Here is a 25619-nt window from a genome sequence, read left to right on the forward strand (position 1 = left end):
ACACCGGATGTGACTCGGAGAATAGAAGATAACGAATTTTTAAAGAGGACTTGTTGTGTCCTGCCATTCAGATAGCTTGAAATCCAATTTAGAAGATCAACAGGGAAACCTATAAGGTCAAGTTTTTTTATTAGAAGGTAATGATTAACAGAGTCAAATGCTTTACTGAAGTCAGTGTAGATGACATCTGTTTGAAGATTATTTTTGAAACCCTGTATTACGAAAGAAGTTAGCTCCAAGAGGTTAGTGGTTGTAGATCTGCGTTTCATAAAACCGTGTTGACACGGTGATATGATTGATCTACAAAGGTGCTGCAAATGAGGAGTGATAACATTTTCGAAAAGTTTTGGGATAGCCGACAATTTAGAGATTCCTCTGTAATTGCTTGCATCCAGTTTGCTACCTTTTTTGTGAAGAGGAATCACAAAGGACTCCTTCCATATATGAGGGAATTGTGAAGATTCCAAAGATAAGGTAAACAGTTTCAGTAGAGGCTTGCACAAGGCTTCCGCACAGAATCTGAGCACACAGCCAGGGATTCCATCGGGACCTGGCGAATAGACCGGTTTAACACGCTGAAGATCGTTAAGCAGTGAGCTTTCGTTTATAGTGGGGCAAAATATTAGGTTCGACTTAGATACAGCATAAGAGTATGGCTGTTCGGAATGAGGTAAAGTTGAATATGTTGTTTGAAAAAACTTGGCGAATAGATCGGCTATTGCCTGATCCGATGTAACCGTAGTGTTTTCAAAAAATAGCGAGGAAGGGTAAGAACTTGTTTTTCGCTTAGTGCTAACGAAATTATAAAACTGTTTCGGATCCTGTGCAAACTGGAACTTACAACGGTTTAAATAATTTTTGTAGCACTGAGCATTAAGCACGGTAAAGTTTAACCGAGCGCTTAAATATTTACAAAGGATGGACTGAGAACCGGTATTTTTAAATTTCGTATAGAGTCTGGACTTTACATTTCTTAGGTGTGTCAACTCTTTATTAAACCAAGGAGGTTTAGAGATTGACGGATAGTGCATCGGAACACAAGAGTAAAAAAATGATTTAATTGCGGTATAAAACATATTTATCGCATCCGCCATTATGTTGCAGGAGTAAAGATCGGACCAATTAAAGCCAGCTATAAAATTGTTTAGCCTCCGAAAATTTGCCTTGCGAAAACAGGGAATTCGATTTGTTGACTTCTCTGAATTTACTTTTAATACCGTACCTAAGTCGACTTCCACCTCGAAAGTAGGATGATATTGATCTTCAGGTTGAGTAAGAGGTACTACCCTGGACAGAAACACACTTTCAGGACTTGTTACAAAACATAGATCCAAAAGTCGACCAAGAGAATTTGGAATATAATTAACTTGCGACAGGGATAAGTCGAGCAAGCCGTCAATAAAGTCATGTTGTGCTAAGGGGAGAAGGATATTCGATTGTTCTTCTGGGGACCACATTGTGCCAGGTATATTAAAATCACCTAGAACTACCAATTGGTCCCTGTCAGAAAGTTTATTCAAGATGGACTGGATAGCGGACAGATGATTCTGATATTCTGGGAATTCAGAAGATGGCGGAATATAGGAGCACGTAATATAAACTGATCTGTCGGAAAAAGACAGCTTTACACATACGAATTCCGAGTTACGGGAATCGTCCAAAAGTAACTCCTCCGACGCGAGGGTAGATCTAACCGCAATTAAGACTCCACCTCCCCGTCTGGAGGGACGGTCAAACCTATATATAGTCTACATACCTGGGAAGACTTCGGAGTTAAGTATCTCCGGCTTTAACCAAGTCTCTGTGAGCACTATAATATGGGATGCAAATGAAAGACTATCACAATACAATTTAGTTAATTTGCTACGCAAGCCTCTAACATTTTGATAGGAGATAGTAAGTTTTGTAGTTAGTTTTTTGAAGACGAAGAAGATGAAGAGGCGGATGGTGCAGTGGTCTGGGCACGTGAGGGAAGTTTAATTCCCACGGGCACCTTTTTCTTATTTTTGATCTTAGCTTCAAACTCTTTTACCACCATACTATCCGGCCAAAAATCACCCGAACATATGGTCGAAAAGTGCTCGTTTGGGACAGATATCTTGAAAGATGATATGTCCCTAGCATAAGAGAAGTTAAATTTTTCCACTTTTATATTATCGGCTTTTGTTTTGTCTTGTATATAAGACAATACATCCGACGATGTTTGATCAGGGGCAAGCCGAGAAACAAAAATTTGTTTCTTTAGTGGAACCACCGCGAGGGGTTTTGGCGCTGCAGATTGTATTTCTGAAGCGCCAACTTGTGCCGGTAGTCCGGACTCAATGTTCCCTTGTGGTGGTAAACTAATCGAGACAGGTGGAATCACTGGTTGAGAAGCCAATGCGGACAATTCGGAATTTTTAGCAATCATAGGGTGGGGTCCATCCACAGCTGATTGATCGGATTGCTCCGAATCTTTTTTAGCTGCCGATCTTAGCAGCATATGTGGATTTGCTGCGATTGACAGCTGATCAGTTGTGGAGTCCTGTTGATCATTTGCCCGTGGTTGCGGGGCCTTAGGCAGCCTACCACCAGCGGCTTTTTTGCGCTTTGGAGATTCATCTAATAGCTTAAGGCCATTAAACTGTGAATTAAGCGCGGAAAGAAGATCATCGGCTTGACGAAAACTATCTCTAGCTACGCCAAAACTGTTGATCAGTTCTTTCAAGCCACCTTTAGTTTGGCGCATAAACGATTTCATCTCGTTCGCAACCACAAGGCAAGCATCACAACAGTAATTTAGATTTTTACCCTTTGCTAGGTCATCACTTGTACGGCCATTAAAACCAGCGCACTTAGTATGCACCATTCTATCACATAGCCAACAAGTCATTTTTGGCTGCTCAGGTTTTATAACCTGGCAACAATTTTTATAAAAGCAGACAACATTTACGGTTTCCATATTTAACTGAAATCAGACCACTGTGCGTGCACGAAAACACAAAACCAAAACTTTCAAGCCAGCTGTTAAAAGAACCGCACGAGAGCAGTCTGCACGCTGAGAAATTTAGATTTTGTGTGGGAGAGCGAAGGAGAGGGAGAGAGAGAGTGAGAGCGAAAAGTGCAGTTTATGTGCATGCAAAAAACAACACCAAACACCACTGCAACGCACAAAAAGGGAGAGTAAACAAAACAAAGAGACGAAAAATGCAAGCTACTTTGTATATTTGTTTAAACTACTGCACAAATCACAAAAGAATCACTCGCGAAGCGAACGGATCATTAAAAATTATGTTTATATATATGATAACTTCTTTCGTAATACAGGGTTTCAAAAATAATCTTCAAACAGATGTCATCTACACTGACTTCAGTAAAGCATTTGACTCTGTTAATCATTACCTTCTAATAAAAAAACTTGACCTTATAGGTTTCCCTGTTGATCTTCTAAATTGGATTTCAAGCTATCTGAATGGCAGGACACAACAAGTCCTCTTTAAAAATTCGTTATCTTTTATTCTCCGAGTCACATCAAGTGTCCCACAAGGGAGCCATCTTGGTCCGCTTCTTTTTACCTTATTCATTAACGACCTCCCCTTAATAATAAAACATTCGCGTGTACTTATGTACGCAGACGATGTTAAATTATGCCTCCAGTACAAGGACACTTCTTGCCATTTGGACTTACAATCCGATCTAGACCGATTTCAAATATGGTGCCGTGATAACATATTAGACTTAAATAGCTCCAAGTGTAAAGTTATGACCTTTTGTCGTGCCAACCCAATACGCACGACTTACACTCTAAGTGGGTGCTCTCTGGACAGAATAACACGAGTTGATGATCTTGGTGTTCTTCTGGACCCAAAACTAAAATTTTCTGATCATATTTCGTCTATTGTCAATAAGGCCAGGGGTGTGCTTGGTTTTATAAAAAGGTGGTCCAAGGAATTTGATGACCCTTACTTGACTAAAACCTTATTTATTTCGTTAGTCCGTCCGATTCTCGAGTACGGATCACCTGTTTGGAGTCCACAATACGCAGTCCACTCGGACCGCATTGAATCGATCCAAAAAAACTTCTTACTTTTTGCCTTGCGGCGCCTAAATTGGGATGCAAACCATATATTACCTCCTTATTCCAGTAGACTACTTTTAATTAATTTACCATCCCTAGCTAACCGTAGAACTATGCTTGGAACAGTCTTTATTTGTAAGCTTATTCGTGGGGATGTTGAGAGTCCCGACTTGATTAGTCGGCTTAACTTCTCGGTTCCAAGTAGAGTCACTAGAAACTATATACCCCTTATCTTAAATCATTGTAGATCTAATTATGAGTTGCATGACCCTCACAGAGTTTTATGTTCTGACTATAATAGACTTTATCCTATTATCTGTAATCTTGACTCTCTGCCGCTATTAAAGCAATCCATTTTATCTTTTCTATTACATAATTAGATCCTACTAACACTAATATTTAACATAGTTAATAATTTCCTCGTTCCTATTCTATTTTTTATATCGCGTCTATATCTTCCCGCGAATCGAGCCGTACGATACACGGCAGCGCCCCTCGGTCGGTTGGGCGGGAGGTGTGGCCGTGGGACCCGTGCGAAAAAAAAAAAAAAAAAAATAATTAAAGAAAATTTTTTAAAAACCGCGGCTGGTTTGACAAACACAAAGTAAAAACCGGGGAGCAAAAAAAAAAAAAACACGACCGTTCGCTTTGAAAGCTATACGACATCCCCAGAAGTCCCAGACTCGTACATGTATATAGTAAAATTGTTGTTTTATTTTTGAGTCGAACTAATGTCCCGTCAGTTGACTAAGGACAACGCCAAGAAATAAAAAAATAGTTTTTAGGAGAAATAGTTTCACGACTTTATTCTTTGGATCTCAGCTTAAGACTAAAAATCAAATGCAAATTGGATTGAGGAGAAGCCTCAGTATTTGAACAATATTTGTATTTCGGCAGAGCTTAGCTCTTGGGTTCTTAAGATTAGGAAGTGTTGAAAGAGGGCAGTCAAATCTGCTTAGGTCAGGCTTTAGGATGTTTACAAGAACGGCTGCGCTGCCAAAGATAAACGAATGCTACGCAGCTGGGATACATTATGGAAAATTACTAGAGTGCATTACAGTTTTCTTTGAAATAATAGAAGTGGCTGGTTTGGACCACCCAAATACGTCACTATATGTGTCTTCAATTTTACCACATATCGAAATATTTCATTTAAACTGACAGGTGCTCACTATCCTTGTTCGAACCATTTTCTGGCGCAGTGGAAGCGTGCTGGGCCCATAACCTGTTTGCGCTGGGTTATTTAAGGATCAAGGCGATTATGGTTTGACACATTTTCTGCGTTAGAGATGAAAAAGAAACAGAACTTATAGAGTACAGTTATGCGATAACAATAAATGCTTTATGTTTTGGGGTATACGATATGTGGCGTAAAGATCGACGTTTACAATATAAACACGCATTTATACTTTAATAAGTGAAATCAAAATAAATATGAAACAACTTTTGAAAAATAAAGATATTTTCTAAAACAATACAAATTAAAAATCTACAATAACAAGCACAACCAATTATTGCCGCACCCAAAATCGTGGCGATAACTACCTTGTCGAAGCCCGTCGGAATCTAAACGACATAATGGCATTTAAGAGTGGTCCAAAAACCCTCTATATCTCTTAAGCTGAGTGGACTACTTGATTTCCCTCTACCAAACTAACGATGTGCGACAACATCGCATTCCACTTGGAGCTATCGAAAGGGACTTGGACGGACACGTATCACGATCCTTGGGACTTCCAAGCGTCGAAGATTGGCCTAACCTTAAAGCGTGACTAATTGTAGAATTGAGACCCCAAACACCGAATTGCAAGCTACAAGAGAACTTCAGGGAAACACCTTATAAAGGAAATCTGAAACATTCGAAGCGAAGAGTTGAAGAGACGACGTCAAATCTTTATTTCGAAATTACACCTCGAAGTTAACCAACCAGAATTTCTTATTTATCTTCAAGCAATTAAAGATTTTATAAAATACTGATTAGAAAACTACCAATACAATTATTTATTACTCTGGCTCATAATGATATGATGTAAGATCGCTAATAACAATTGCACAAAGTAAGGGACTTAATGAAGATCATATTAATTTTGACTTAAATCAAATTCCGGAAATCCGCAATAAATACTCAAATAATTATCTGAATGCAAAAGAACAAAATTGCATTAAAAAAACCCAAGCTCAATATCGAACAAGTTATCCACAATATTCTCAACCCTTCCAACCTAATTTTAATCAATGACGATATGCTAATTGGCAGAAAATTTTTAAAAAATTAACAAGCAATTAGAAATTACAAAACAGTAACCCTTTTTGGCAAAATTTACAAGTTAATTACTTCAGAACCGGGAAGAAAGCTAAATTTGTATATTCAAGAGACTAGAACCAATTAAAAACTCAGGTTAGGATTCAATACAAAAAATAGTTTATTAAATAAATTTAAAAATCTTTGATATAAAGAAGAAGATAATCTAACATTTACAAATACAATTAAATACACACTAAATACAAAACATAACTCCCCAATTTCTTCAAGACAGTAACCACTTGCTCAAACGCACGAAATTAAAGTCGAAAACAAAGTACAGAAGAGAGAGGATTACGAACCGACGATGAAGACTCCGTGCCACGAAAACTGTGCTTGGCCAAGGAACACCGACAACGAGTTCTATCGGAATGCCATGATCAGACAACGACCCGGATCGCCCAGAGTTCTTGTGGGACGGGTTTCTTACGTGATGTAGACAGGCATGCACGCAAGTGTGACACTTACCAACGGGCTAAGGTCAGTCAGAGCAAACCAGCTGGTAAGATGTTTACCAGGCAGATCAATGAGCGATTCGACTCGGTCTGCGACAGTTTCATTGGGTCCCTCCCGCGGTCTAAGAGCGGATATAGCATGCTTCTTGTGTTTTTTGCCGACGCCATTTATAAATGGGTTGAATTTGGGTTGAAGGCTCCTTAGTAATATGTAGTTACTATAATTATAATCATTAATAATAATAATAATAATATAAATAATGTAAGGTAGACCCTTCCCCATTTCTCCCACCCATAGTAACTATTAAAATGTATATATAGTGGCGTATTCACATAATTAGCACTGTGCAAAGAAATAAGAATATGCAGAGTTTCAATATCCCCACAATCCACATCCACTCTTTGTATAAGTTTTAACACAAGCTAAGCTGAATCGGGTCTGCAACACCCAACGGCGGAGTAACTTGATCCGCATAAATAGAAGCCGTCGAAAAAGGTCACGAGGCGTATGGTCAGCGTTCTGTCGGGTACGATGTCGGGTCTTTAGCTTTGGATCATAATACGGATAATAATAAAGTCTAGATAATAACGATATGCAACTCTTTATCAGCTGCACCAGCAAAGTTTCAGCTGACGATGATTTCCGCTGATGGCCTAGACCCCGGCGTGAGTTTCCGTTCTATTTCTTTTCTAATCAAACCTTCGTGGAAAGTTCGTTTTTGAAAGAAATTATATGCTGCGGGCCTTAAACAATTTTTTTAGTGCGGAAATATATTATTACAGTCAGTTTTTCTCGCCACAAATGGTGCGTGGTCTATGTTCTTGTGTGTGTGGACATTTAATCTGGAAAAATCGTCAACACCCAGACCCCAAGGTTTGACTCGGACAGTCAATACTTATTAAATATCGGCGGAAAATAGGTAATTTAGTTGATGCGAAGGCTCTAACTTTTAAGGGCAGAGTGAGAAAAAATAACCAAAGCAGGACGTCTAGTGGAGCACCCTTTAAAGCCGTCCCGGGGAGAACCCCTTCCCATCGAGTAACAGAAGCCTAAATAAGCAACCGCAGCGGGACAGCAGTCGCGAATAAATCAAGACACTGCGATTTGTATTTTAATTTTATTGCTAGAAAGATGTATTAATGAAAAATAAGAGCCTAAAGACTTTGAGAGATGGTGTGGCTCATTCATATTTCAGTTTTATTTAAATATATTTTGTCACACAGGGTTGTAGGGTATAACGAACGACGGCAGTGCCCGCACCGAACCGATTAGAGTTTAAAGAGTATCACAGTAGTACCGGTGCGATCAACACTTTATTTGTAACTGACTTTGCTATGCAGAAGGCAAATGAGCAAGTTTCACAAAATAAAGATTTAAACAGCTGGTCTCGCTCTCTATTAAGAAAGATAACCATCTATTGCTTCACAGAGAAATGTATAAGAGCGATGAATAAAATAACTCAAATTTATGATGAGCTGCTGCTGGCTGCGGGCTGTAAACCAAACAGTAAGGTTAAGCACGTGGACAAAAATAATGCAGCGTTAGGAGAATAGAATACACTGGGAGAAGATTTTGATGAAGAAAACATATTGAAAATCAATAATATATAAAAATGCTTGATAAATTCTGTCGGACCTAATCCTATACCGGCGCATACAAAACTGCAAACCTACGCTGAGAGAAATTTTCGGAATAATTATATTGTAATATTATATCTTATGATGTTTTGCAATAATTCCTCAAAATGTGTACCCAACGAGGAGACTTATTTTACATTACTTTTGTATTTATAATTTTATTTAAATTAAATTCTTTTTAGTACTCAATATATTTTTTATATTATTTAACTTAACCTAATTTAATTTTCTTTCCCTAAGGTGTATACATTTGCAGAGAGTGCTCTCTTAAGGTTTCGGGTTAAGTTAAAATTTTTCCACTTATACACCGGGAAAAATCATGAAAGCTGAATAGACAAAAGTAAATAAATCTTTAACTTACATAAGTTTTTTATCTAACACTCTGCCCTTGACAAGTCAAATTTAATTCAATTTATTATGTACTTATTATTAGTTATTATAAATATTGTTATTAATTATTAGTCACCAAAATGAATACAGAAATTACCCTTTAAAAATTTAAATACTGAACTCGGCTGATGTTTCTCCGGACATAGGGCACCTAAGGGGTCACTAGAGCCATGCTCTTAAGGAAAGTGGTCATAGGGTAGGGTGGGGCAATCCGCGAACACAATTACACCGGTTTTTCGATAGCAACACATTTTTCCTGTTTTTCCTCCTCATCTGGAACTGTCTTCTTCCGAATATATAAATTTGCTTCCTGCGATTTTGTATACTCAATGGTCGATCTTAATCATTAATGTCTGTAGCGAAAAGGTATCTGCACAAGAAAGACCACCACACACAACGCCAACGAGCTAGAGCCGGATTCTGAAGTACAGTACAGGTTCCATTGCCTTCCATCAATTGATTTCGTTACACGTTACATAACTCAAATGCTAATTTGTTAAGTGGTTTCTCCAGAACTCTTCGTTTACATTAAATATGTAATTTTGGAAGTAATAAATTATCATGGAAAAAAACCAAAATAATTAAAAAAACACTCAATGAAAATTATAATTCGTAACTAAACTGTTCCGCGGACATTATAACAGTGATTTGAAACAAAACAACGCACTACAATTGCGCAGCAAAAACTGTGCCGAACAATAACAATAAAAGAAATTAAATTGCAACGTTCGCAAACCACCGCTTCTTCTTCGACGCTTCTTCAGGCTGTTTTGTTGACAAAAAAATTAGATTCATATAAGTGGAATGCTAAATGTTATCACTTCTTCAAATAATAAATATGTACATGAAAATAATAATGTTAAGTTGATCCAGTAATTTCGAATTTAAAGTGATCAATGTTAACCTTCACAATTCTGTGATTTGCAAAATTTTATTTCTGTTTTGATAATCAAAAACCGGATACGCTGATAAATTATTGCGAAGAAACTGCTTTACCACAAAATATTCTAACGGTGAAGACGAATTATTTAGCTCGTAAAAAGAAAACAAAACTTCTGACAAAATGACCCAACAAGACGTAATTAAAGCCATGGACACTGACATTCGCCTAGCGCTTGACATACAAGCTAAACGACTTCAAGACATAAAAGAATTGTATGATATGATTAGTGTTTTCCGCATGACAGTTAGATACCTTCAAAAGTGACATAAAGAAGAAATAAATTGTTGACTACCAAAGGGTAAAAGTTGTTCAAGGAATACAGTACAGGTACTCACGAACAAAATAATCATGACAAATGATCCTGCAGCGGCAGCTGTTTTAAATGAGCAGTTCAGAAAGAATCCATTACATTCTTCCGTTGCTGGCATTAAAAAGTCTCTTAAATCAGTAGTACAGGGTGCGCCAGCATAACTTAATTTTTTCAGAACTAAATGAAAACTATGTTTTGCTTGTTAACCGACAACCACATAAATAAAACGGGGGCCAATGGGGCTAAACTATAGAATTTCCGAAATGCACGTTTTGTTTTAATAACCGAACATCCGTTTGAAAAGTAGACCTCAACGGCAAAGGTACGCTCCTCACTATTCCAACGCATGATGGCGACTGATCCTTGTCGGGACAAAACTTTGCAGTAGTCCCTCTTGAACGGGACCACTAGCGCTGCGCTATGAAATCAACTAACTGAATGGCGCGCATTTTAAAAAAAGAAGTTATGCTGCCGCACCCTGTATTTTCAGCTCAACCCAAGGATTTGCAGTCAGCTTTGTCCTTAGCCCAAGAGGCAGAAGTTTGCAATTAATACTCAGTGTTAGGCTGCTGGGGTTTGCTGGTCCTGGAAAATTCCTAGTTTGCTGAAAATAGAACACTCGAAAAAACACTCGAAGACTTGTAGAAATAGCGCGGGCGCGACCGGGCGTATGTTTTATTGATCGTGGTTAGTTTTACACTAAATCTTATTCTAATGCGTTGGGTTCTCCCAAGCGCAGCGGAGACTCTGTGGTGAAGAGCGGGAGTTCGTAAGAGGGAGTGGAGAGCGTAAGAGGGAGCGGAGAGCGGGTGACAGTCCAAACCCCGTAACTTGAACATTCCGACCCCCTTGCAATCACTGGGGTTGAAACATAGCCATCCTACGGCAAGCTGCAGGCACCGGACACGATCCACCCAAACACGTTCTTTTGAGCGACCATTCCCTCGTCGAAGGTCAGGAATCCGGACTGGATAATCTTAGGATAAATATCTGCTCCTAAGACCATGGATACGGTAGCAGGCCGATGGAACCCGTCATCAGCCAGCATGATGTCCCGGTACTTGGACACTACGGTGTCGCTCAATGCCCGGACAGGTGTACGGATCCGCACCCTGGGCTCGATCTTGAGCACGACCTCGAGCTTCGTGTTCGCGTCGATCCTGGAGCGAATTGTCGTCGTGCAGACCTTCTCGTCGCCAACATTGGTCATCGAAAGCTTAAAGGCTGACGCCAACGAAGCGTCGATGCAGCTCATGGGGCTGCACGGATCGATAAATGCTGCGGTCTCGAAGGTCTTCGTCCCGGTCTCCAACTTGACCAGCGCTGTGGGAAGGATGTTCACGCTGTGGCGCTGCAGCAGCGACGAGAGCGATGGGCCTGGCGTCGTCGATTCCGGTCGTCTTGGCGGTGAACTCCTACGCTGAGTTGGCGGATTGTGCCGGCGGGAACGTTGGGACGAGGCCGAAGCTGCTTGCCGGGTTGGCACCGGTTGGCGACGCAAGTCGCTCGCGACCGCGACAACGAGCTAACCTGCTCGTGCATGTGGAGCAGCGTGTGGTGGGATCGGTCGCATTTCTTGCAACGATCACCGCTTCGGCAGTCTCCCGTGGAATGCTCGTGAGCGAGGCAATTGGCGCAGTATTTGTTAATGAGGACTGCCCGCAAACGCTTTTCAGCGCTGAGCTTTAGGAACCTCGCGCACTTCCGAAGAGGATGGATACCGCGGCAGACTCGGCATCGGTAGGATTGAATACCTCGGGTACGCCATGCTGCGCGTAGTCGAATGTCGAAAGGAGATCGAAAACGAAATGAAAAATAACGGATGATTAGTGCTAGTAAACTACAACTAAGGACGAGAGGAGCGCCTATTATTGTGGAGATTCGGAAGACTCCGTCGGCAAAAGCACCACTTTTGCCACTGGACGTTTAATAACTCCACGTGCAGTACGGATGTTTACTACACGGACGTTGCCGTCGGCTCCTGGGAAAACAGACTCAATTCTGCCGAGCCGCCACTCATTAGAGGGCAAGTTGTCGTCCTTGATGACGACCATGTCATCGATGCGGAGATTTTTGGACGGGGCCTGCCATTTAGAACGCTTGTGGAGTTCTTTGAGGTACTCTTCTTTCCATCGCACACGGAACTGCTGATGGAGAGCCTTCAAATGCTGCCACCGATTAAGAAGGGATTTCGTTTCCCCCTTTACTTCGGGTTCCACCGTGGACATAAGGGGTCCCCCGACAAGGAAATGCCCTGGCGTCAGTGCCAGCAAATCTGTCGGATCTCAGAGGAGATAGCGGCCTGGACTTAAGGCACGCTTCTATTTTTGCCAAGAGCGTGGAGAGCTCTTCGAACGTGTATTTTCGTGTGGCAGTGCATTTGTAAAATAGCGTCTTGAAGCTGCTTCCCAAAGGCCTCCCATATGGGGTGCCCCCGGAGGAATAAATTGCCATTGCATCTCTTGATGAATATAGGCATTCGTCACCGACTCTTTTACGGCTTGAAGGAAATCGCGGGAAAGCAGGGTGGCAGCGCCAACAAAGGTTTTGCCATTGTCTGACTGGACTTGACGTGGACACCCTCTTCTGGATACAAAACGAGAGAAAGCGGCAAGAAACTTTTCGGTCGTTAAGTCAGATCTAGGCTCTAAGTGGATGGCCTTGGTGGAGAAACAAACAAAAACTAACACATACCCCTTTGTAATAAGACATGCTCTTCCCGTATAGTTCTTTATATCGAACGGACCGGCGTAATCCATGCCAGTATACGTGAATGGTCGGGAGAACGATGCTCTTTCTTTGGGCAGGACACCCATCAGTTGGCTTTCCAACCGCTTTTTGTGGATCACACATACTTTGCACGAATTTACCACTGCTTTCATCAGGTTCTTAATTCTTGGAATCCAGTATTTCGACCGGATGAGGCGCACCATTAACTGGTTACCACCATGGAGAGTTATGCGATGCGTGAAATTCGCAAGGAGGCGAGAAAGCAGGCAGTTATACGGAAGAATCACTGGATGGCGTTCATTGTATTGAAGGCTTTCGGAAGCCGCCACACGGCCGCATGCCCTGATCAGTCCTTGCGGATCTAGAAACGGGTTCATGCTTAGGATGGCACTTGAACTTCGCACTGGATGCTTTTCACTTAGGCAGTGATATTCCACAGGGAATTTTCTGCGCTGAGTGTTCGAAATTAGGAACCGCTCGGCGGCGGCGATTTCAGTGGCTAGTAGATGCACATCAGATGGAGATGTCTGATTCCTGCACCGTTGAATGAAGCGATAAACATAAGCAACGACTCGTAGAGCTTTCTCTAGCTTGGAGAAACGTGCCCACAACTCTTCAGAAGGAGCTTTTGCGAGATGGACTTTTAGAGCACGCTTCTCCAGGTCGGTCACCGGAGCGTTGACCTGAGTTGGCCATTGGTTGCGTGGATTTTGCAACCAAGTCGGTCCGTGCCACCATAACTGGCTATCGGCTAGATCTTGGAGGGAAACTCCTCTACTTTCCAGGTCTGCTGGATTATGCTCAGATTGAACATGAGACCAATTCTCTGTTTTTGTGGCCTGGGCGATCTTCGTCACCCCATTGGCTACAAATGTGGTCCACTGGCACGCTGGCTTGCTTAACCATGCAAGCACTATCGTGGAGTCCGTCCAACAGTAAAGTTCGGAGTTAATCGTAGGCATCTGCGGAATGATGGCTGCAGCCATTTCGGAAAGCAATAACGCTCCGCACAGCTCCAGTCTTGGGAGCGAAACCGTTTTGACTGGTGCTACCCGGGTATTCGCGGTTAATAGTTGCACCATAATGGTGCTGCCCACTTCTACGCGGACATATATGGCCGCCCCATAAGCCTTTTGCGACGCATCGCAAAAGCCATGATGCTCGACCTTGAAATCTGGACGAAACGATAGCCAGCGTGGAATGCGTATCTGCTCTAACACTGAATAACTTTGAAGAAAATAAAGCCATCGCTGATAAAGCTCATTTGGAATGTTTTCGTCCCACCCAAGTTCCTGCAGCCAAATCTCCTGCATGAAAATTTTGGCTCGGTTTTGGCAGTACTTTCTGCATCGATCTCGAGAAAATCAGTATTTAAAAGATGGTTGCTCTGAATGGCCGCTAAAACTTCCTTTTGGTTGGAGGTCCATTTCCTCAATGGAAATCCGGCAGAATTCAGAGCGTCTCGGAGCTCTTGCACCATGAGCTGAGCTTCTTCCGTGGAGTCCGCTCCGGCTAGAACATCATCCACATACATGAAATTTCGAATGGCATTGCTAGCTTTTGGATGGCTGAGTTCTACGTCAGCTGCTAGCTGCTGCAGTACTCGGATCGCCTGGAAAGGCGCGCAATTGACTCCAAAGGTTACTGTTTTCAGTTCGAAATCTCTGATTTCCCCCCTATTGTTACGGAAAAGCATTCGCTGGAATGGAGTGTGTCTCGGATCTACCCAGATCTGCCGATACATTTTCTCGATATCGGCGTTGAACACGTATCGGAAATAGCGCCACTTCAGAATTTGAATGGTCAAGTCGGACTGTAAGACAGGGCCAGCATGAAGGATATCATTTAAACTGGTACCATTCGATGATAGGCTGGAGGCATTGAATACTACACGGAGTTTAGTAGTTACGCTCTCCGGTTTTAAGACGGCGTGATGTGGCATATAATAGGCGTTGCAATCATGCGTAGGAAGAACTTGTCGCATGTGCTTTAAGTCGAGATATTCCTGGATCACCGAATCGTATCTCGCTTTCAAGGCCTCATCTCTTTTTAGACGCTGCTCATTTCTTAAGAACTGAGCCAACGCGAAAGACCTAGAATGCCCTAGCCCGGAACCGATATGTTCTGGGTCGCGAAAAGGCAGAGTAACGACATATTTGCCGCACTCGTTTCTCGTGGTCGTTTGAAGGAAATTCTTCTCGCACATGGAATCGGATTCTTTTACCAACTTTGTTGGTATATCCTCCACCTCCCAAAATTTTGTGAGGAGTTTGTCCAGTGAATTATCGTACGCGTGGGAGATCTGTGTCGAAAAAGAGGAAATTCTGCTTTGGGCTGAGGCTGACACTGGCCCAGTTAGTACCCAGCCGAAAATGGTCTCTTGCCCCAAGAGAGAGCCACAGATGTTGGTTTTTGCTCTACTCAGAAGCACCGAAGGCAGGATGTCGGCTCCGATAAGTACATCTATTTGTGCGCTCTCATAGAATTTTGGATCCGCCAGTGGAAAATCGGGAAGATCCCGCAGGAAATTTTGCGGAATTGGGTAAGAAGACAGATTTCCGGCTAGTTGAGGGAGGACTGCGAGGACGTCGTCTCCAACTGCAACGCGGGCCTAGTCGGAGATCGGATGGTGAAACTGCAGAGCTTCTTGGACTGAGCAGTTTACTACTACTGTTTGGTTTAAGCCCGAGACTTGGGCTTGAACCACCTGGAATGGCAATCTAATTAGATTGAACAGTCGCTCGGTTATGAATGTTGCTTCTGATCCGGAGTCGATCAGGGCGCGTGCCTTAAAGTTAGTGCCAAGATGGGAGATATTGATTATGGCAGTGCCAAGAAGGATAGCTCTTGAGCCCGTGGCGAAATAATTTTGAACACCGGCTTGCTCATTTGGCACGAAATTGGCCTGATTAGCGGAAATTGGCCTTGCAGGATTTGAAGGGCTTGAATTGCTGGAACAGAGGTTGTTTCGGTGCAACAACGTGTGATGCCGGCCACGGCAAGTAAAACAATTGTGAGTGCTTTTGCACTCACGAAGCTGATGTCCCGTTGCGAAGCAGTTTAAGCATAACTGCTTCCGTTTAATGTAGGCTGACCGGTCATCAACCGACATTTGGAGAAACCGCGGACATACACGGACAGGATGGTTCTCCTTGTTGCACAAGTCGCAACTTTTCAATTTTGGAGCCACTTTCGTCTCGTAGGAATTTAATTTTCTAGAGGGCCCACTTGAGTTTATCGCTTTGGAATGCGACTGACTCGGTACGGACGGTCTCACATCATCGATTGCTTCTAGGGTTCGATGACGTTCTGTGAGGAAGGTGTTCAGCTCTCCCCATGTCGGGATGTCGGCTTTCTTATGTAGCGACTGCTCCCATAAGGAGAGAGTTATCTTCGGGAGCTTGGATGAGCACAGATATACCAGCAGGCAGTCCCAGTTCTCAGTGTTGATGCCTGACAGTTCTAAGGCAGTCAAGCAACCTTGAACAGTACTTTGCAGTACCTTCAAGGCCGCCCCAGATTCCTGTGGTATCGACTGCACATTAAACAGTATTTTCAATTGACTGTTTACCAACAATCGTTTATTTTCGAAACGCTCTATCAGGTTTTCCCACGCAGAGCGGAAACCCTCGTTGGTGAGAGGCGAAATCGAAACTATGGCATGCGCGTCGCCACTTGTTTTGGCATTTAAGTGGAATAACTTTTCAACCGGAGTCAGCCGTGGATTATTAATATAAATGGCTGTGAAATGATCCCGGAAAGTCGGCCAGCGAAGATAGTCGCCTGCGAAAACCCCTGTATCGCATGGAGGCAACCGACAGCCAGAGGAAATGTAGGCCTGGGGCGCAGCGTTCGCGGTTGGGATGGACTGAGAAGTGCCCTGCTCGATTTTATCAACGAGCTGGGCAACACACCTTTCATAGACTGAATAGCAATAACTGTATTTAGCCCTGAGAATAGGCATGTTGCTTGCTGCCGCTTCGCCTGCTGACACAAGGCACTCTGAGCAGAGATCGTATTCCTTCTCAACCTTGTCCCATAGGGTTCGGACTTGGTCGCGACGGACGCCAAGCATCGTGACGGTTGGAGCTGCGGATTCCGGAGTGTTGATCTGAGCCTCAAATTCACTTAAGCGGTCAGAAACCGAAATGAATTTGGCTAGCGCTAGATCTGAAGGAGCTATATTTTTAGCTGTGCGCTGTACTGTGGCTTTGGATGGGGTAGCACAGTCGTCGGAAATCTGCGCAGGCGTTCTCATCGAAATGCTTGGGATTCTTGGGCCCTTGTGGTGAAAAAATAGACCTGGGTTTGTCAGCGGACAATTTCTTCTCATCGTCCCCGATGGGCATAATCGAAGAACTACGAAATGGAAGGGAAGCGGTTTTGGAGCCCTGTCACACTTTTGAAAAAGTAGACAGATTCCTCAGGCTGCACTTAATAATTTAAGTGGTGTAAAACTTACGAAGTGGAAACGCCGTAGTTTTAACTAATCGGACAGGTGACTCGGAGTGAACAGCGAATTGTAAAAATGACCTGTGATTTATGGTAATTGGGTCCACCTTATTTACGGTTGGAACCCTTGGAATGTGGAACACAGTGATATAAAATATTTATTGGAACGAAGAAAATTTTATTCTTTTCTTTTACAACTGGAGACGGAGATAATGGAATGACTGGAATTGAAGTCTTTTCTCCGCGTTGTAAATACTTCTAAAACAACCACAAACTAATATCCAAGCAATACGAAAAGGAAATATTTGTCGGGTGAACGACTTGTATATGGCGATCGTATTATTTATTTATGGATACCTTTTTTTTTTGAAAGTTTTCAAAAAAAAATTAAAAAAATAATTTAATAAATATTGAAAATGTTTAATTTAATTTAAAATTGATTTATTGTTTGGAAATTAATTTGGAAATTTACCGAAAAACATTGATGGAAAATAAAACGCCTTTTCCGCGTCGGCACTTGGAATAAATGTTATTGGTGGTGTGGATTTGCCGACGGGAAACAATCTAAACTTTGGTAGACTTTGGTTATACGCCTTTTCCGCTTCGGCACTTGGGACACAGGCAATTTAAACTGTGGTAAACTTTGGTTAAAGGGAATGCAGGTAATCTGCGCAATATATGTCGGTACTATATGTAATGTATATGGAGATGTATATGTATATGTATGTATATGGAGATGTAATGCATGCAATGTATATGGGTAAATGGCGGGAAAATATTTAATTAATATTTTCCTTGGAATGGCCAGCGGGTAGTGTTGTTTGTTTGTTGTTTGTATGTATGGCAAAGCAAATTGTATTAAGCGGACTGCGGATTTAAAGCATAAAAAATGTGTTGAAAAGAATTTGGCTTGCGTTGGACACAGTGAAACGAGAACGGAATGTTTGCCACTTTTGGCAGAGCTTTGGACTTTAGAAATTTTCACTTAACTTGGCACAAAAAAATAATTTCACTTTTCCACATTTGGAATTTTGCACTGTTCGGACTGGATGAATATTTAAATATATTCGGAAAATGGGACTTAGAATTTTAGAACGGTGGGTAATATGGCGGCACCCGTGAAAATGGATAAGTAATTACCTTTAATTGCCTTTGGTCGGTCTGACAATAAATCTGACAGCAAATTGAACGAAATTGAATGTTCGAACCTTTTGCTGCAGACCGGCAATTAAAAGGAATGGAGATTTCGTACTTATCTTATAAGTTGGTCGCTGAAGGACAAACTTGAAAAATCCAGGATATCCGGCTCGAAGGACCAAAATGTTAGGCTGCTGGGGTTTGCTGGTCATGGAAAATTCCTAGTTTGCTGAAAATAGAACACTCGAAAAAACACTCGAAGACTTGTAGAAATAGCGCGGGCGCGACCGGGCGTATGTTTTATTGATCGTGGTTAGTTTTACACTAAATCTTATTCTAATGCGTTGGGTTCTCCCAAGCGCAGCGGAGACTCTGTGGTGAAGAGCGGGAGTTCGTAAGAGGGAGTGGAGAGCGTAAGAGGGAGCGGAGAGCGGGTGACAGTCCAAACCCCGTAACTTGAACATTCCGACCCCCTTGCAATCACTGGGGTTGAAACATAGCCATCCTACGGCAAGCTGCAGGCACCGGACACGATCCACCCAAACACGTTCTTTTGAGCGACCATTCCCTCGTCGAAGGTCAGGAATCCGGACTGGATAATCTTAGGATAAATATCTGCTCCTAAGACCATGGATACGGTAGCAGGCCGATGGAACCCGTCATCAGCCAGCATGATGTCCCGGTACTTGGACACTACGGTGTCGCTCAATGCCCGGACAGGTGTACGGATCCGCACCCTGGGCTCGATCTTGAGCACGACCTCGAGCTTCGTGTTCGCGTCGATCCTGGAGCGAATTGTCGTCGTGCAGACCTTCTCGTCGCCAACATTGGTCATCGAAAGCTTAAAGGCTGACGCCAACGAAGCGTCGATGCAGCTCATGGGGCTGCACGGATCGATAAATGCTGCGGTCTCGAAGGTCTTCGTCCCGGTCTCCAACTTGACCAGCGCTGTGGGAAGGATGTTCACGCTGTGGCGCTGCAGCAGCGACGAGAGCGATGGGCCTGGCGTCGTCGATTCCGGTCGTCTTGGCGGTGAACTCCTACGCTGAGTTGGCGGATTGTGCCGGCGGGAACGTTGGGACGAGGCCGAAGCTGCTTGCCGGGTTGGCACCGGTTGGCGACGCAAGTCGCTCGCGACCGCGACAACGAGCTAACCTGCTCGTGCATGTGGAGCAGCGTGTGGTGGGATCGGTCGCATTTCTTGCAACGATCACCGCTTCGGCAGTCTCCCGTGGAATGCTCGTGAGCGAGGCAATTGGCGCAGTATTTGTTAATGAGGACTGCCCGCAAACGCTTTTCAGCGCTGAGCTTTAGGAACCTCGCGCACTTCCGAAGAGGATGGATACCGCGGCAGACTCGGCATCGGTAGGATTGAATACCTCGGGTACGCCATGCTGCGCGTAGTCGAATGTCGAAAGGAGATCGAAAACGAAATGAAAAATAACGGATGATTAGTGCTAGTAAACTACAACTAAGGACGAGAGGAGCGCCTATTATTGTGGAGATTCGGAAGACTCCGTCGGCAAAAGCACCACTTTTGCCACTGGACGTTTAATAACTCCACGTGCAGTACGGATGTTTACTACACGGACGTTGCCGTCGGCTCCTGGGAAAACAGACTCAATTCTGCCGAGCCGCCACTCATTAGAGGGCAAGTTGTCGTCCTTGATGACGACCATGTCATCGATGCGGAGATTTTTGGACGGGGCCTGCCATTTAGAACGCTTGTGGAGTTCTTTGAGGTACTCTTCTTTCCATCGCACACGGAACTGCTGATGGAGAGCCTTCAAATGCTGCCACCGATTAAGAAGGGATTTCGTTTCCCCCTTTACTTCGGGTTCCACCGTGGACATAAGGGGTCCCCCGACAAGGAAATGCCCTGGCGTCAGTGCCAGCAAATCTGTCGGATCTCAGAGGAGATAGCGGCCTGGACTTAAGGCACGCTTCTATTTTTGCCAAGAGCGTGGAGAGCTCTTCGAACGTGTATTTTCGTGTGGCAGTGCATTTGTAAAATAGCGTCTTGAAGCTGCTTCCCAAAGGCCTCCCATATGGGGTGCCCCCGGAGGAATAAATTGCCATTGCATCTCTTGATGAATATAGGCATTCGTCACCGACTCTTTTACGGCTTGAAGGAAATCGCGGGAAAGCAGGGTGGCAGCGCCAACAAAGGTTTTGCCATTGTCTGACTGGACTTGACGTGGACACCCTCTTCTGGATACAAAACGAGAGAAAGCGGCAAGAAACTTTTCGGTCGTTAAGTCAGATCTAGGCTCTAAGTGGATGGCCTTGGTGGAGAAACAAACAAAAACTAACACATACCCCTTTGTAATAAGACATGCTCTTCCCGTATAGTTCTTTATATCGAACGGACCGGCGTAATCCATGCCAGTATACGTGAATGGTCGGGAGAACGATGCTCTTTCTTTGGGCAGGACACCCATCAGTTGGCTTTCCAACCGCTTTTTGTGGATCACACATACTTTGCACGAATTTACCACTGCTTTCATCAGGTTCTTAATTCTTGGAATCCAGTATTTCGACCGGATGAGGCGCACCATTAACTGGTTACCACCATGGAGAGTTATGCGATGCGTGAAATTCGCAAGGAGGCGAGAAAGCAGGCAGTTATACGGAAGAATCACTGGATGGCGTTCATTGTATTGAAGGCTTTCGGAAGCCGCCACACGGCCGCATGCCCTGATCAGTCCTTGCGGATCTAGAAACGGGTTCATGCTTAGGATGGCACTTGAACTTCGCACTGGATGCTTTTCACTTAGGCAGTGATATTCCACAGGGAATTTTCTGCGCTGAGTGTTCGAAATTAGGAACCGCTCGGCGGCGGCGATTTCAGTGGCTAGTAGATGCACATCAGATGGAGATGTCTGATTCCTGCACCGTTGAATGAAGCGATAAACATAAGCAACGACTCGTAGAGCTTTCTCTAGCTTGGAGAAACGTGCCCACAACTCTTCAGAAGGAGCTTTTGCGAGATGGACTTTTAGAGCACGCTTCTCCAGGTCGGTCACCGGAGCGTTGACCTGAGTTGGCCATTGGTTGCGTGGATTTTGCAACCAAGTCGGTCCGTGCCACCATAACTGGCTATCGGCTAGATCTTGGAGGGAAACTCCTCTACTTTCCAGGTCTGCTGGATTATGCTCAGATTGAACATGAGACCAATTCTCTGTTTTTGTGGCCTGGGCGATCTTCGTCACCCCATTGGCTACAAATGTGGTCCACTGGCACGCTGGCTTGCTTAACCATGCAAGCACTATCGTGGAGTCCGTCCAACAGTAAAGTTCGGAGTTAATCGTAGGCATCTGCGGAATGATGGCTGCAGCCATTTCGGAAAGCAATAACGCTCCGCACAGCTCCAGTCTTGGGAGCGAAACCGTTTTGACTGGTGCTACCCGGGTATTCGCGGTTAATAGTTGCACCATAATGGTGCTGCCCACTTCTACGCGGACATATATGGCCGCCCCATAAGCCTTTTGCGACGCATCGCAAAAGCCATGATGCTCGACCTTGAAATCTGGACGAAACGATAGCCAGCGTGGAATGCGTATCTGCTCTAACACTGAATAACTTTGAAGAAAATAAAGCCATCGCTGATAAAGCTCATTTGGAATGTTTTCGTCCCACCCAAGTTCCTGCAGCCAAATCTCCTGCATGAAAATTTTGGCTCGGTTTTGGCAGTACTTTCTGCATCGATCTCGAGAAAATCAGTATTTAAAAGATGGTTGCTCTGAATGGCCGCTAAAACTTCCTTTTGGTTGGAGGTCCATTTCCTCAATGGAAATCCGGCAGAATTCAGAGCGTCTCGGAGCTCTTGCACCATGAGCTGAGCTTCTTCCGTGGAGTCCGCTCCGGCTAGAACATCATCCACATACATGAAATTTCGAATGGCATTGCTAGCTTTTGGATGGCTGAGTTCTACGTCAGCTGCTAGCTGCTGCAGTACTCGGATCGCCTGGAAAGGCGCGCAATTGACTCCAAACGTTACTGTTTTCAGTTCGAAATCTCTGATTTCCCCCCTATTGTTACGGAAAAGCATTCGCTGGAATGGAGTGTGTCTCGGATCTACCCAGATCTGCCGATACATTTTCTCGATATCGGCGTTGAACACGTATCGGAAATAGCGCCACTTCAGAATTTGAATGGTCAAGTCGGACTGTAAGACAGGGCCAGCATGAAGGATATCATTTAAACTGGTACCATTCGATGATAGGCTGGAGGCATTGAATACTACACGGAGTTTAGTAGTTACGCTCTCCGGTTTTAAGACGGCGTGATGTGGCATATAATAGGCGTTGCAATCATGCGTAGGAAGAACTTGTCGCATGTGCTTTAAGTCGAGATATTCCTGGATCACCGAATCGTATCTCGCTTTCAAGGCCTCATCTCTTTTTAGACGCTGCTCATTTCTTAAGAACTGAGCCAACGCGAAAGACCTAGAATGCCCTAGCCCGGAACCGATATGTTCTGGGTCGCGAAAAGGCAGAGTAACGACATATTTGCCGCACTCGTTTCTCGTGGTCGTTTGAAGGAAATTCTTCTCGCACATGGAATCGGATTCTTTTACCAACTTTGTTGGTATATCCTCCACCTCCCAAAATTTTGTGAGGAGTTTGTCCAGTGAATTATCGTACGCGTGGGAGATCTGTGTCGAAAAAGAGGAAATTCTGCTTTGGGCTGAGGCTGACACTGGCCCAGTTAGTACCCAGCCGAAAATGGTCTCTTGCCCCAAGAGAGAGCCACAGATGTTGGTTTTTGCTCTACTCAGAAGCACCGAAGGCAGGATGTCGGCTCCGATAAGTACATCTATTTGTGCGCTCTCATAGAATTTTGGATCCGCCAGTGGAAAATCGGGAAGATCCCGCAGGAAATTTTGCGGAATTGGGTAAGAAGACATATTTCCGGCTAGTTGAGGGAGGACTGCGAGGACGTCGTCTCCAACTGCAACGCGGGCCTAGTCGGAGATCGGATGGTGAAACTGCAGAGCTTCTTGGACTGAGCAGTTTACTACTACTGTTTGGTTTAAGCCCGAGACTTGGGCTTGAACCACCTGGAATGGCAATCTAATTAGATTGAACAGTCGCTCGGTTATGAATGTTGCTTCTGATCCGGAGTCGATCAGGGCGCGTGCCTTAAAGTTAGTGCCAAGATGGGAGATATTGATTATGGCAGTGCCAAGAAGGATAGCTCTTGAGCCCGTGGCGAAATAATTTTGAACACCGGCTTGCTCATTTGGCACGAAATTGGCCTGATTAGCGGAAATTGGCCTTGCAGGATTTGAAGGGCTTGAATTGCTGGAACAGAGGTTGTTTCGGTGCAACAACGTGTGATGCCGGCCACGGCAAGTAAAACAATTGTGAGTGCTTTTGCACTCACGAAGCTGATGTCCCGTTGCGAAGCAGTTTAAGCATAACTGCTTCCGTTTAATGTAGGCTGACCGGTCATCAACCGACATTTGGAGAAACCGCGGACATACACGGACAGGATGGTTCTCCTTGTTGCACAAGTCGCAACTTTTCAATTTTGGAGCCACTTTCGTCTCGTAGGAATTTAATTTTCTAGAGGGCCCACTTGAGTTTATCGCTTTGGAATGCGACTGACTCGGTACGGACGGTCTCACATCATCGATTGCTTCTAGGGTTCGATGACGTTCTGTGAGGAAGGTGTTCAGCTCTCCCCATGTCGGGATGTCGGCTTTCTTATGTAGCGACTGCTCCCATAAGGAGAGAGTTATCTTCGGGAGCTTGGATGAGCACAGATATACCAGCAGGCAGTCCCAGTTCTCAGTGTTGATGCCTGACAGTTCTAAGGCAGTCAAGCAACCTTGAACAGTACTTTGCAGTACCTTCAAGGCCGCCCCAGATTCCTGTGGTATCGACTGCACATTAAACAGTATTTTCAATTGACTGTTTACCAACAATCGTTTATTTTCGAAACGCTCTATCAGGTTTTCCCACGCAGAGCGGAAACCCTCGTTGGTGAGAGGCGAAATCGAAACTATGGCATGCGCGTCGCCACTTGTTTTGGCATTTAAGTGGAATAACTTTTCAACCGGAGTCAGCCGTGGATTATTAATATAAATGGCTGTGAAATGATCCCGGAAAGTCGGCCAGCGAAGATAGTCGCCTGCGAAAACCCCTGTATCGCATGGAGGCAACCGACAGCCAGAGGTAATGTAGGCCTGGGGCGCAGCGTTCGCGGTTGGGATGGACTGAGAAGTGCCCTGCTCGATTTTATCAACGAGCTGGGCAACACACCTTTCATAGACTGAATAGCAATAACTGTATTTAGCCCTGAGAATAGGCATGTTGCTTGCTGCCGCTTCGCCTGCTGACACAAGGCACTCTGAGCAGAGATCGTATTCCTTCTCAACCTTGTCCCATAGGGTTCGGACTTGGTCGCGACGGACGCCAAGCATCGTGACGGTTGGAGCTGCGGATTCCGGAGTGTTGATCTGAGCCTCAAATTCACTTAAGCGGTCAGAAACCGAAATGAATTTGGCTAGCGCTAGATCTGAAGGAGCTATATTTTTAGCTGTGCGCTGTACTGTGGCTTTGGATGGGGTAGCACAGTCGTCGGAAATCTGCGCAGGCGTTCTCATCGAAATGCTTGGGATTCTTGGGCCCTTGTGGTGAAAAAATAGACCTGGGTTTGTCAGCGGACAATTTCTTCTCATCGTCCCCGATGGGCATAATCGAAGAACTACGAAATGGAAGGGAAGCGGTTTTGGAGCCCTGTCACACTTTTGAAAAAGTAGACAGATTCCTCAGGCTGCACTTAATAATTTAAGTGGTGTAAAACTTACGAAGTGGAAACGCCGTAGTTTTAACTAATCGGACAGGTGACTCGGAGTGAACAGCGAATTGTAAAAATGACCTGTGATTTATGGTAATTGGGTCCACCTTATTTACGGTTGGAACCCTTGGAATGTGGAACACAGTGATATAAAATATTTATTGGAACGAAGAAAATTTTATTCTTTTCTTTTACAACTGGAGACGGAGATAATGGAATGACTGGAATTGAAGTCTTTTCTCCGCGTTGTAAATACTTCTAAAACAACCACAAACTAATATCCAAGCAATACGAAAAGGAAATATTTGTCGGGTGAACGACTTGTATATGGCGATCGTATTATTTATTTATGGATACCTTTTTTTTTTGAAAGTTTTCAAAAAAAAATTAAAAAAATA

At 44.0% G+C, this 25619-nt stretch overlaps 2 pseudogenes; both read right to left on the bottom strand.

Moving 5' to 3' along the window:
- Positions 1-12388: 12388 nt before the first annotated feature.
- Positions 12389-17174, bottom strand: LOC120285217 (annotated as a pseudogene).
- Positions 17175-20332: 3158 nt separating this feature from the next.
- On the bottom strand, positions 20333-25118 carry LOC120284935 (annotated as a pseudogene).
- Positions 25119-25619: the final 501 nt, after the last annotated feature.

This window comes from Drosophila simulans, chromosome 2L (genome assembly GCF_016746395.2).
Source record: "Drosophila simulans strain w501 chromosome 2L, Prin_Dsim_3.1, whole genome shotgun sequence".
Taxonomy (NCBI): domain Eukaryota; kingdom Metazoa; phylum Arthropoda; class Insecta; order Diptera; family Drosophilidae; genus Drosophila; species Drosophila simulans.